The following is a 12,994-nucleotide window of genomic DNA, read 5'->3' as shown; positions in this document are numbered from 1 at the left end:
GCCACAGAGGTGACACATGATGAGAAATATCTAATCCATGTTTAGCTGTATCTCCCACAATTTACTCTCATTTTTGATGGATATTTCCCAAAGCAATATGAGTAAATAAAATCCCGTGTTCCTGTAAGATTATGGATCACTCTCTTTCAGAGCTTGGTACAGAAAGGAAGCTAACAGAAGGGGAGAATGAAATGTGGATCAATATTTCCTACATTATATTTTAATATGAATTGGCAAAGATTTTTTAAAAATTGTGAGAGACAGAATCTCAGTGCTCAGAGACCAATATTGCATTGCAGAACAGTGTACTTCAGCTAAGATCTTCCCTGCTCTCACAAGAAATCCTGGCAGTTGTTCTGAGTCCCTGTTTCTTTTATTAATAATATATGTTATTGCTGGTGACAAATTATGCCGTCCTTTTTTTTTTTTCCTTTGTGACCAAGTCTCGCTCTGTTGCCCAGGCTGGAGTGCAGCAGTGTGATCTTGGCTCAGTGCAGCCTCTGCCTCCCAGGTTCAAGCGATTCTCCTGTCTCAGCCTCCCGAGTAGCTGGGATTACAGGCACTCACCAACATACCCAGCTAATTTTTGTATTTTTAGTAGAGACAGGGTTTCACCATGTTGACCAGGCTGGTCTTGAACTCCTGACCTCAGGTGATTAGCCCACCTCAGCCTCCCAATGTGCTGGGATTACAGGCGTGAGTGACTGCATTGGGCCCATGCTGTGCTTTTTTGAGGTCCCCAAATAAGAATGAGAGCAAAATCCAAAACAACTTCTTTCACTTTGGGAACCTAGCCAAGAAACTAAAGAAAGTACATTCCTTAGCATTTTTTTCTTTCTTATTTCTTAAACTCTCACAACAACACGACTACTGTCTCAATCTTTATCTCCAGAAGAAAAATTACTTAAACATTGATATAAAAAGGCTATATGGTATATCCACTTTTCTTCTTATCATTTCAGTGATATTAGGTAATAAAAAGTACTTCTTGAATTTGTCAATATTTTAATAAAATTCCTGAAGCTGCATATAAGGAGTGAGAAAGTCCATACTTTCGTTTTACAGGATCTTAATGGAAAAGTTTTCCATTTTATTCCATTGATTATAATGTTTGCTATGGTTTTCCCATAAATGCCCTTTATTATGTTGAGAAACTTTCCTTCTATATCTAAACAGTTGAGAGATTTTATCAAGAAAGAATCTTGGATTTTGTCAAATGTTTCTTTCTCTGTCACTTGAGATGATCATGTGGTTTTTATTTTTCATTCCGTTAACGAAATGTATCACATTGATTAATTTGTGTATTTTTCAAGCAGGCATACACCCCAGGAATAAACCCCACTTGGTCACAAAGTGTAATCTTTTTGATGTATTATTGGATTCGGTTTGCTAGTATTTTATTGAGAATGGTTTCCATCAATATTCATCAGAGAAATTGGTCTATGGTTTTGTTCCCTTGTGATTCTTTGTCTGGTTTAGGTATCAAGGTGATACTGGCCTTGTAAAATGTGTTTGGAAGTATTCTCTCCAGCTCTATTTTCTCGGAAGAGTTTAAAAAGTATCAGTGTTTGCCAAGAATAAAAGAAATAAAGTTAATGAAGAAGAGGGTGGAACAAGTAGAAGTCACCTTAGTATTGAATAAAAACTTAGATTTTTTGGCAAAAACAAACATTTTTGATAAAATATGAAATGATATCCCTGCCCTTTGCCAAAGTATTTGTGCAGTATATTAAACAAATTTCTACTAATGATAAATGGAAAATACTCTCTGCATGTTTACTATATATTTCAAAATACTAACAGAAGTAAAAGTTTTACCTTTTTGATACCTAAACCATGGCAAAATTTTACAAATGGATCACTTTAAAATATGTTAAGGATCCTTTTCAATATAATGATAAGAATTCAATGTATAGATAGATCAGGAAGCATATTTATCTGCAAAATCTGGTATTCAAAGATAACAGATGATTGACAGGACCCCCAAAACTTTTATATTTCACTATTATCTTTTAATATTACTTTTAATTTTTAATAATCTAGATCGGAAATAACCCAGAGATAGCCTTGGGAAAGACACACCCTTATATCAATCAGGGGATGTATTCAGCTGCAAATAAGATAAAATCCAATTAATAGGAATACCAACAGGTAAGAAATATGTGTGTCTTCTGCAGCAATAAATGTGGTACTAGTTATTATTGAACTGGCACTGTAGCTCAGTAATGTTACCAGAAAGCCAGGTACTTCCCATCTTTCTGCTCAGCAAATTTAGTTTGCAGTTCTTTATCCTTGTCACTGCCTCAGTTTGTCAACAAAATGATTGCTGGGGCTCCAGATTTCAAGTACAAATTACAGACAGAAGGAAGAGATAAAAGAAGGGAAGAAGGTCTTTCTCCTAGCAAGGCTTTGTGTTTTTTTCCCAGAAGTCATGCTCTCCTGGGACTTCTTTCAAAATCACATTAGACAGAAATGTGTCACATGGCTGTCCCTAGATGTCTGAACCCTGGAAAGTGAACTTATTATTATTTTTTTTAAGCTGGATACTCACCACCTGTAAGCTAAACGCAGTCATTATTGAATTGTTAAGAAAGAAACAGAACGGATATGGGCAACAGGCAGTATCCAAGTGACCTGTAGCCATCCAAGTGATTCAGTCTCTAAACGTATGGCCTATGAGTAATAAGGCCAAAATAAAACAACAAAATAAAACAAACACAAGAATATGTATTTTTCTCTTGATTGATCATTATTTTTAACTTGAATAAATTTAAAGGGTACAAGTGCAGTTTTCTTACATAGATATAATTTGTACTGGCAAACTCTGGGCTTTTTGTATGACTATTACCCAAATAGTGTACATTGTACCCATTAAGTAATTTCTCATCTCCCACCCGCCCTTGCCCTCCCACCCTTGTGAGTCTCCAGTGACTATTGTTTTACACTCTATGTTCGTTTGTGTGCGTTACTCAGCTCTCATTTATAAGTGAGAATGTGGTATTTGACATTCTGTTTCTGATTGTGTCCTTTAAGATAATGGCTCCCAGTACCATCCATGTTGTGCAAAAGACATGTTTTTATTTTTCATGCCTGAATAGTATTCCATTATGCATATACACCACATTTTCTTTAATCATTCTTTGATAGACAGGCTGACTCCATATCTTTGCTATCGTGAATAGTGCTGTGATAAACATAGGAATGCCAGTGTCTTTTTCATGAAAAGATTTCTGTTCCCTTGGGTATATACCTAATAGTGGGATTATTGGATCAAATAGTAGTTTTATTTTTATTTACTTGAGAAATCTTCACACTGTTTTCCACTGATTATTTTTATTCTCTCTCAGAACCACTTAAAAGCAGAGAAATTAGTTATAGCTGGCAACAGATTAAAAGAAAGGTAATTTTACTGAGAATGATGTTTTCCAGTTTCATCCATGTCCCTACAAAGGACACGAACTCATCATTTTTTATGGCTGCATAGTATTCCATGGTGTATATGTGCCACATTTTCTTAATCCAGTCTATTGTTGTTGGACATTTGGGTTGGTTCCAAGTCTTTGCTATTGTGAATAGTGCCGCAATAAACATACGTGTGCATGTGTCTTTATAGCAGCATGATTTATATTCCTTTGGGTATATACCCAGTAATGGGATGGCTGGGTCAAATGGTATTTCTAGTTCTAGATCCCTGAGGAATCGCCACACTGACTTCCACAATGGTTGAACTAGTTTACAGTCCCACCAACAGTGTAAAAGTGTTCCTGTTTCTCCACATCCTCTCCAGCACCTGTTGTTTCCTGATTTTTTAATGATGGCCATTCTAACTGGTGTGAGATGGTATCTCACTGTGGTTTTGATTTGCATTTCTCTGATGGCCAGTGATGATGAGCATTTCTTCATGTGTTTTCAGTAAACTATCGCAAGGACAAAAAACCAAACACCGCATGTTCTCACTCATAGGTGGGAATTGAACAATGAGAACTCATGGACACAGGAAGGGGAACATCACATTCCGGGTACTGTTGTGGGGTGGGGGGTGGGGGGGGCGGGGACAGCATTAGGAGATATACCTAATGCTAAATGACGAGCTAATGGGTGCAGGAAATCAACATGGCACATGGATACATATGTAACAAACCTGCACATTGTGCACATGTACCCTAAAACCTAAAGTATAATAAAAAAAAAAAAAGAAAAAAATAAAAAGAAAAATAAAAAAAAGAAAATAAAAGAAAGGTAAAAACAAGAATATCAAACTTTCTTATAATTGTAAACAAGTTTCGCATTCTTTTTCATTAAGGTTACATTGCATCCAGCCTGCATAAATTTACTCACTTCAACAATCACAGTTGAAGCCCACTTTATTATTTTTAATTTCCTCACCTACCCGAATTGCCTTAAAATGTCATAATGTCTTAGAGATTTTCTGGTAGTTGCTATATCCAGTTATCAATCTATATCCTACAGTCAATAAGTCACCAGTTTGTTTGATCTGTTATAAATACATGAATGGGAAAATAGGATCACTAAGATTAGGAGAGAGGGTATTTTGTAAAATAAAGTGAATTTATGATCCATCATGAATTTAGAAATATAAAAGCATTCTAAATTATGCAAAGTCAGGCTGAATAAAAAGTACATCTTTCTTTCAAACAATAAACATGGAAATTTTCAAATAATCCAATGCTATTTATAAAGAATAACATTTTCTAGAAGCAATAAGTTTATTTTTTCATTCAGAGACAACAAGAATTTGTTTATGAAGACTTGATAACTCTTCCTATATTTGAGAGGCTATTGTCTAGGAAGAAAATGAACTTATTTTACTGGACCAAAATAAACAAACTAATGGTTGATATATATAGGAAAGCACATTCTGGTTCAATTAGGTATCGGTGTTTTGACTGGATTTATCTCAAAATGGAATAAGTCTTCCAAGAACATCATGAGTATATAGTCATTAGAGCAGCTTGTATAGAAAGGTAGAATAAAAAATAATTTTGCTGAAATGGTGGGACCATGAACAGAATTAGGTCACAGGTCAATGAAGTCACAGTGGGATTGGGATAATATTTTCAATTTGAACTCAGCATTTAGAATTTGAAGTGTCATTGGAGAAATTATTTACTAACATTTTGCAGTTTTAATTGCATGTTAAAATTTGTGAGGTACTTTTCTTTACTGGAGAGCTTCATTTGCAACATTCAGCATGAAACTTTAAGGCTCCAACTTGCCCAAGGCTTACCACACTGGAATCTTCTCCAAAATATTAAGTGACTTCACTTTAGGCTTCTATTAGTTTATTTGACTTCCTTTCCTGGGCCTACTGTGTTTTCTTTCACTTAGGTCCTTGGAGAACTAAGGGGATTTTTCTCCTATAAATCTCAGGTTCCTCTCAGAAGGAAGAAATCAAAACTTTCTCACAGATTCTACCACAGGTCACTGAACTCTGGCACTAACGTCCTCTCTTCAATGATGTGGGAATGTCAGGTCAATCTTTATGAACAATTCCTGGGTCCTCTCTATTTCTCTTTTCTTCCCTTTCCAAGTCCACAAATCTTCAAGGGTGGAGTGCAGAGGAGAATTCTTCTTTCTTTACAAAAATCCTTTTCTGTTCTCCTAACGCCATCCTCTACCTTGACATCACCAGCTATCCAAAGCTAACCAGAACTTAACTATCTCCATTAGTCCAAAGAGTCAGCAATCATGTATCTAATTAGCAAATTTTGCTTGCACCTCTGCCCTTGAAAGCCCCAGTATATCACTGTTTCTATCCCCCTTTAACATTCATGTAAAATACTACTTGTTACGTCTTTAGCAGAATTTAATTTCCCAATCTATAATTATTTTCATGGTAGAGGCAGAGAGGGGCCTGGGAGGAAGATGAATTTGAGGTTTGTTATGAGTCATCACCGATAACAACTTAAATTTAAACAATTTGAAGTTTTAAAATTTTTGTTTGGATATTAAAACAAAATTAGAATGTAGTAAAAACCCTCTTAAATGCCCTCAAGTTAGTGGAACCACTGGATTAGCTGATTCTCTCGATTCTCTGTAAATGTACTATGCTTATTCACAGCCCACTGCGTATTTGCTGCTGTGCTTTAGTAAGGGTATGCACCTCTGCTCCTGTGAGTTGAAGTGGATGCTTGCCAAGTGCTGATTGTACTGTTCCCCAAACCTATCTACTTCTTATTGGAATTACGTCATTTACTTTAATACTATATAAACTGATGAAATGTGTGTTGAAAAAGAAAGAATTCCCTTTCTATGAGAACCTAGTTGAATGCTTTGTAAAGTTTTGATGTTAGTGAGTTGCTAAAAGCTTTGTTGTCAAATTGGTGGGGGTGGGAAAAACCTAAAAAGCAGAGAGAAAAATTATGAAAACCAAATGAGTTTTGTATTTAAATTGCCTTGCAAGATTTTCTTTTTCATAATGCTACCTCTACTTTAGAGAAACTGAAAAGATAATTAAATATTATAATATAACAATGGTCTATGCAAGCACAGTGACTCAGAACTCCTAAGTGATGTAAAGAAACCAAGAAAGGCATGTCCCTGGAACCATAGACTAGTGACTGGATGCTATTTCTGTCAGACATTAAACAATTTTCTTATAATTCCATCTTTTTACCACTTTCATGACTTAGCTGAACAAAAACTCCCCCCAATTTCATCAGAGGAGAGAGTTTTTAATATACGTATGAATCTTTTGGGATAGGCTAGTTCTCCTCTGTCTTTGGTTATTTTAAGCTTACAGAAAATTTGCAAGATAAGAACGATAAACTGCCCTATACTTTTCACCCAGATTCACCATTGTTGATATCTTGACACTGTTGCTTTCCCAGTTGTTTACTGTATACTATTTACTTCCACTACTTTTACTCTATACCATTATTTTTATTTATTGACATTTGACAGTACATTGCAGATATCATGCCCTTTTACTCCTAATAATTTCAGAAAATTTAACCTTGATCCCGTAATATAATGTAATATACAATTCACCATTGCATGTCAGGAAACACTGTTAAATTCAAACAACATATATTTAAATTGGGTACAGCAGTGAGGATGACTCAAAAATTGGAAATTAGGATACAGTGCATGCCTTCTCAGAGATAAACTTTGAAATAAGCACATAATAGGTTATAACAGAAATTGACTATCACCTCAAATAGATAAATATTTAAGAGGAAATGTGGAATGGACTGTAACCTTATTGAAGTTATTAATATATCCAAGGGATACATGCATCACTCAGAAACAAGGGAGGGGAAGCTACGCAATCACAGAAGAGGCAAAGTTGAGAGAGATAGAACCTTCCAGCAGTTCTGCTTAAGCATTGTCTAATTAGGTAGTGATCTCTCAGTGATGATACAATTTATCCAGCATTTTCATTACTATTTTGTAGTAGGACAAATTAAACAAAGTCTGTAAGTACTTGGATCAAATACAAATTTTGTTTTTGAGTTTGATGCACATCAAATGGCACAAATCGATAACATTTTCTGATAAATTGCCTATTAAAGAAAGAAACAAAAATAACAGAAGAGATTTCTATTCTGCTCTCAGATTGAATTTCCTATTGAACTTTAAAAATGTATTCATTATTATTTTTAAAATAATATTACTTTCTCTGCTTAAAAGTCAACAGTTCTTCATTGTTTTAATAATAATGCCAGATTTTGAGCCAGAGATTCTAAGTCGTTCATAATTTAGTCTTACCCTGAATTCGTGATCTAAGTCTCTGACTTGTGACCTAGAATATCACAATTGCCCACTATACTCCCAAAGCATCGTTTCATTTTCTCTTCAGTGCTGTGACCAACTCTCCTAAATCTCTGTTTGCAAAATATTATCTCTTTAAAATTAACTACCAGTGACGTTCCAAGTCTTAACAGAGCCTGAGGCAAAAGCAAAAATCAGCAATACTGGTCCTGTCTTTATTAAAATGTTAATATTTTGTTCATCATGATTTTTGGTGTTTATATGGATTTTTAGAAAAATACTGCATTAAATTACTATTTGTTTTGATTACTGAGTTTTCTGATGCCTCATTAAATTTTTCACCTCAGGCTAGAGCCTCACTTACTTCACCCTCAAAGCTCTTTCATGAAGACATCCTGATCCTTCAAGTAAAATTTGTCTTGTCTGGATTTCCAGAGCACTTTGTTTCTCTCTCTTTTATAACATACAACAATTCTACCTTTACTATTACCACTACTAGTTCTTCAGCTCACAGAAAGCTAGTAGTATCTTTGTCTCCCCTTCACTACTTAGCACTCTGATACACTGAATGCTGTAATACAAAGGGAAGAAGCAATGCATTTTAATGGTAAAATTGAGACTTCACTGGGTTTTCTTCCATTTAGTCTCTACTCCTCTTCGAAATATTTTTGTTAAAAGGCTGTTTGGAAATGTAAAGAGTGGCAGACTGTGAATTAGTCATTCTTTCCCTCAAGAAATACACACTGCGCATATACTACACACCATGTGCCATTCTCAGTGGAGAGTATCCTGCAGTGAATGTGTCAGACACAGTCCCTGAACTCATGGAGAATGCATGCTAAAGGGGGAATTGCAAGAATTAGAATATGTCACTAATGGTGATGAGTAATATGAAAGAGGAAGCACAGGGTATAAGGAGGTCTATGGGGGAAATCCTTTAACCTCAGGTGGGCGGATTTGAACAAAGTTACCTTAAGAAAGATAATACTTGAAACTAGGCTCAGAAACACTCCTGTTTTGCTCCACTGTAACTTTGCATATCATGTACTTATTAAGGAAAGTTTAAGTAGTTGCTTATCTAGTACCCAATGGCTTTCTTCAAAAAATTAAGAAGACACACACAAAGAGATCAAAGAGAGAATCAAATACACAGAGATATTTTCCCATGTTTCATATACCTTAAGTAACTAAACAGCATCCCAAACCATAAAATCTACGTAATTGTAGTTTGAACTTTGGCTTTGTTACCAAGAGTAACTACAAATGTAATTCTCTCACAATATGATATTTAAGCAGCTCAAGAGAAAAGGAATCATGCAACTTGCTAATCCTTGGAGGTTGGGGTGAGGGGATACGGCTTGGGGGAGAGACTCCTTCTGCTGAAGGGGAAAAAGTCAAAATGGAAACCTGAATAACAACTCAAATTTTTTTCTTTCAAAATGCAAGCACCAGTGATAGTTGGAGATTACATATTTTATGAGCTTAATTAAGTTTCTATTTCCAAAAAAAAAAAAAAGAAGACGATTCCTCCTTCAATCTTTCACCATAACCTGTTGTTTAATAACCATGGCACGTCAGGAGCCTTATAAAAAATGCTTTCTTGTCTTCCATAGTGGAAGAAGTCAAGCCCCAGGGACCCTCCCCCTGCCATCCCTGGTGAATGGAGCAAGTCATTAAAGAGGAATTTGAATTGAGAAGCTTTTCATGAGATTTTCTGTCAAGACTTCTAAGTAGTCAGCCAATGAATGGCCCCTTACTTACAAACACAGCCTTGTTGCATGTGGGCTGAGCAAACAGACACCATTGTGGGGACAGGTGGAAAAGAAACATGAATGGACAGTGCAGTTTGCTGCTGTGAAGAATCTCATTACCGAGTGACTTTGTGCATGGCCTCTGCGTCTGGGAGAGGAGCCACCCTTCCAAAAAGCCTGGGCTTTTCCCACGTGCATCTTAAAGATCAGCGACAATAGGAGACACAATTTGAGATTCTTCAGAATGGAAATGTCTTCCCCGCCTCCCTTCTTCCCTTTATTTAAAACATAATCTCATTTTAGGAGTTCAGTCATTATACCATTTTCATGGGGATTAAAAAGGTGAAGTGAAACTATGAAGATTTCTTTTTGGGGAGACTAATTTGGGGCATGGTAATAAGCATGCCTAAGAGAGACAGAGAGCTTTGTGTCTCCATCGCCCACATTCTGACTCATGTCCTTTTATAAGGATTGCATGACCCTTAGGACCTGTAGGTGACCAGCAAGAGGGTATAGCCATCACTTTCAGCAGATCAGCAAATAGGCAGGAAGGAACTTTCCACAACACAGACCTTGAATAAATAGTATTGATACAGACTCGGCTTGGGAGAAAGAAGTAAAGTTGCCATCTTGTCCCTCTTTCACCAAAGGTAGCTTGTGGACTTCACACAAGCAAGCTTCAAATGACAGATGTTACTTCCAAAGGTTGAAACTCTGAGGGAGTGCTTTTTTTCACTCTGGAGAAAAACAGATACATTCTGGGGGCTTATGAGTACCTGGTGAAAGATTTTTTTTTTTTTTTTTTTTTTTGCGACAGCATAAGCACTAACAGAACAACACAGGGCTGACTATTCATTTTTTGGATACCTCTTCCTAAGCAGCTCAGAACCGGCAGTAGAACGTGACATTACCATGTGACAGGAGGCTGGCCTGATCCTGTGCTGTGTCCACTGCCAAGGTGTTTTTGTCATATGTGTCCCCTGCTGGGTGGGGATGGGGGCATCAAAAGCCTATCCACAGTCAACAAAACAAAGCACATTCTAAAGAAGACAAATCAGGCATAAAAAGCTTGGGCCAATATTAAAACCACAGGTATTCAAAGAGAAGAGATATTCTGATTTTTAAGTTGATTACTTGGTTTTATCTCTCAGCCCAGCTCCCCTATGCATGCTTGGGTTTTCTGAAGAGCAAAGGGCTATTAAAACAAAAAAACAAAACCTGAAAAAAAAAGTTTCACAGAAGACATTGGGCCAAACGCAAACTGTGCAGGAAACCCCTACAGACACAACGTCTCTTTTTTTCTTTTTTTTTTTTGTTTTAGACAGAGTTTTGCTCTTGTGGCCCAGGCCGGAGTGCAGTGGCGCAATCTTGGCTCACTGCAACCCCCACCTCCCGGGTTCAAGTGATTCCCCTGCCTCAGCCTCCCGAGTAGCTGGGATTACAGGCATGCATCACCACGCCCGGCTAATTTTGTATTTGTAGTAGAGACGGGGTTTCTTCATGTTGGTCAGGCTGGTCTCGAACTACCAACCTCAGGTGATCTGCCCGCCTCAGCCTCCCAAAGTGCTGGGATTACTCATCACACACCAGGGCTCCAGAGACTTAGCTGCTGCAGAACTCAGCTGGGCTGATGGTAACAGCATTTCCTGGTAGACAAGGTAGCCCCTTAAAAGTGGCTGTTGGCCTGGCGCGGTGGCTCACGCTTGTAATCCCAGCACTTTGGGAGGCCGAGGCGGGCGGATCACGAGGTCAGGAGATCGAGACCACGGTGAAAGCCCGTCTCAACTAAAAATACAAAAAATTAGCCGGGCGTGGTGGCGGGCGCCTGTAGTCCCAGCTACTCGGAGAGGCTGAGGCAGGAGAATGGCGTGAACCCGGGAGGCGGAGCTTGCAGTGAGCCGAGATTGCGCCACTGCACTCCAGCCTGGGCGACAGAGCGAGACTCCGTCTCAAAAAAGAAAAAAAAAAAAGTGGCTGTTGCTGAGTTGCAGTGGAAGATAAACGCAGCCCGCAGTGACAATGATAGTGGGGGGTGGGAGTGCTCTCTGAAGCCACATGGGTTGTGCAGTCTGGTGAACTTGAATGGGAATTGGTGTCCACTGAGGCACAGGGCTCATTCATCACAGAAAGCAGCAATTACCATCCACTAACAAGGCTGAGAAGGGTGAAGAAGATAGCAGATGTTCTGCGGTCTCTGATTTCTTTTTTTGAGCACACAGAAGACACTCCCTGAGTACTTTCAGAATTACATAGCTGCTTCTTTTGGGGTTGAGAATAGAGAAACAGGGGTTATACCCGGAATATTTCCACTTTACATCTATCAACCATGAGATTAATTAAAACTCCTGTACACAGTTCACCCTCTCTCCCACACTCCTACTGTCAAACCTGAATTGAGGTGCAGTACAAGATGACAGGGTTTCTGTGGCAACTTCATTGAAATATATAGAAATTACAAATAAAGACCAATATGTTAACTCCCCATTATAATCTTCCACAGCAGTTGTTAAAAATAAAATTCCTGTACACTTCAAAGCCTCAATTCCACGCTGAGCTCTTTCACTTTCAGCAGATGAATGCACCTGGGAAAATACAGGCCTAGTAAGCTCAACTGTTCTCCTTTTGACCCTCACCCTTACAGCCTTATCTTACATGCCCTACATTTGCTAATACAATTGAACATCATTTAGTAAACGATGAAATAATTGACTAGTACATAACCTTCGTGCTATCTCACTAGCGCCTCCTATCTTCAACTGAGCTTTGATGTGTTGATTTCCCATCTGCCCTTAAACCTTCCTGGCTACTTTGTCTCTGCAGCACCTTTCATCCCTCTCTCTCTCAATGAGTTTTATTTCTCATTTCCTCCCAAGGAAAAGACTAGGATTTCAATGGCCATGATTTTAATTTGATACACTAGTATAAGCAGAAAATCGAAAGCAAGTTTGAGCTGCATTAATAGAGGCATGTTGTCTAGACTAAAAGAGGTTTTGTGTTTCTATTTTGTATCAGCCAAAATACACATCTCATCTTAAATATTCTTTTCAAATCACATCACATATTAAAGAGATCAGAACTCAAGAGGAAATGTTTTAAGGAGAAGAATTAGGACTCTGATATTGCTGTGTGCCACATAAGGTTTCACAAATGTCTTAGACTCAATGTTTCTCTTTCTGGAGAGAAGTCATGTAAGGTTAGAGACTGGATTTAGAGAATCAGACTGCCTGAGTTCCAAATCCACCTCCACCATTTATTTTTTATAAGATCTGGATCAAATTTTCTAATTTCTGAACAAGCTCTTTGTGTTAGTTTCCTCAACGATCAAACAAGCAAATTACAGTATATTCCTTTCAAGGTTAATGTGAAGATTAAATAAATTACTCCATTCAACTGCTTAGGAGAACACTTGGCTCTTAACAAGTAATCAAGTGTTAGATATTATTATTAAAGAATATTTGTCTAGCCTTAGTTTAAAAATTAGAGCTTCTTACTAAAGCATTCATAGCAAC

The 12,994-nt window shown here is 37.5% G+C and overlaps 1 protein-coding gene across 3 annotated transcripts in view; it reads right to left on the bottom strand.

Annotated features, from left to right (window-relative positions):
• LRRC4C (leucine rich repeat containing 4C) overlaps positions 1-12,994 on the bottom strand; it is a 1,410,106-nt gene that overhangs the window by 1,230,497 nt on the left and 166,615 nt on the right. The window lies entirely within an intron of this gene.

Source organism: Hylobates moloch, unplaced genomic scaffold (assembly GCF_009828535.3).
Source record: "Hylobates moloch isolate HMO894 unplaced genomic scaffold, HMol_V3 SCAFFOLD_11, whole genome shotgun sequence".
Classification (NCBI taxonomy): Eukaryota; Metazoa; Chordata; class Mammalia; order Primates; family Hylobatidae; genus Hylobates; species Hylobates moloch.
The sequence above is the reverse complement of the archived record's forward strand: the minus strand, read 5'-3'. Positions and strand labels throughout refer to the sequence as shown.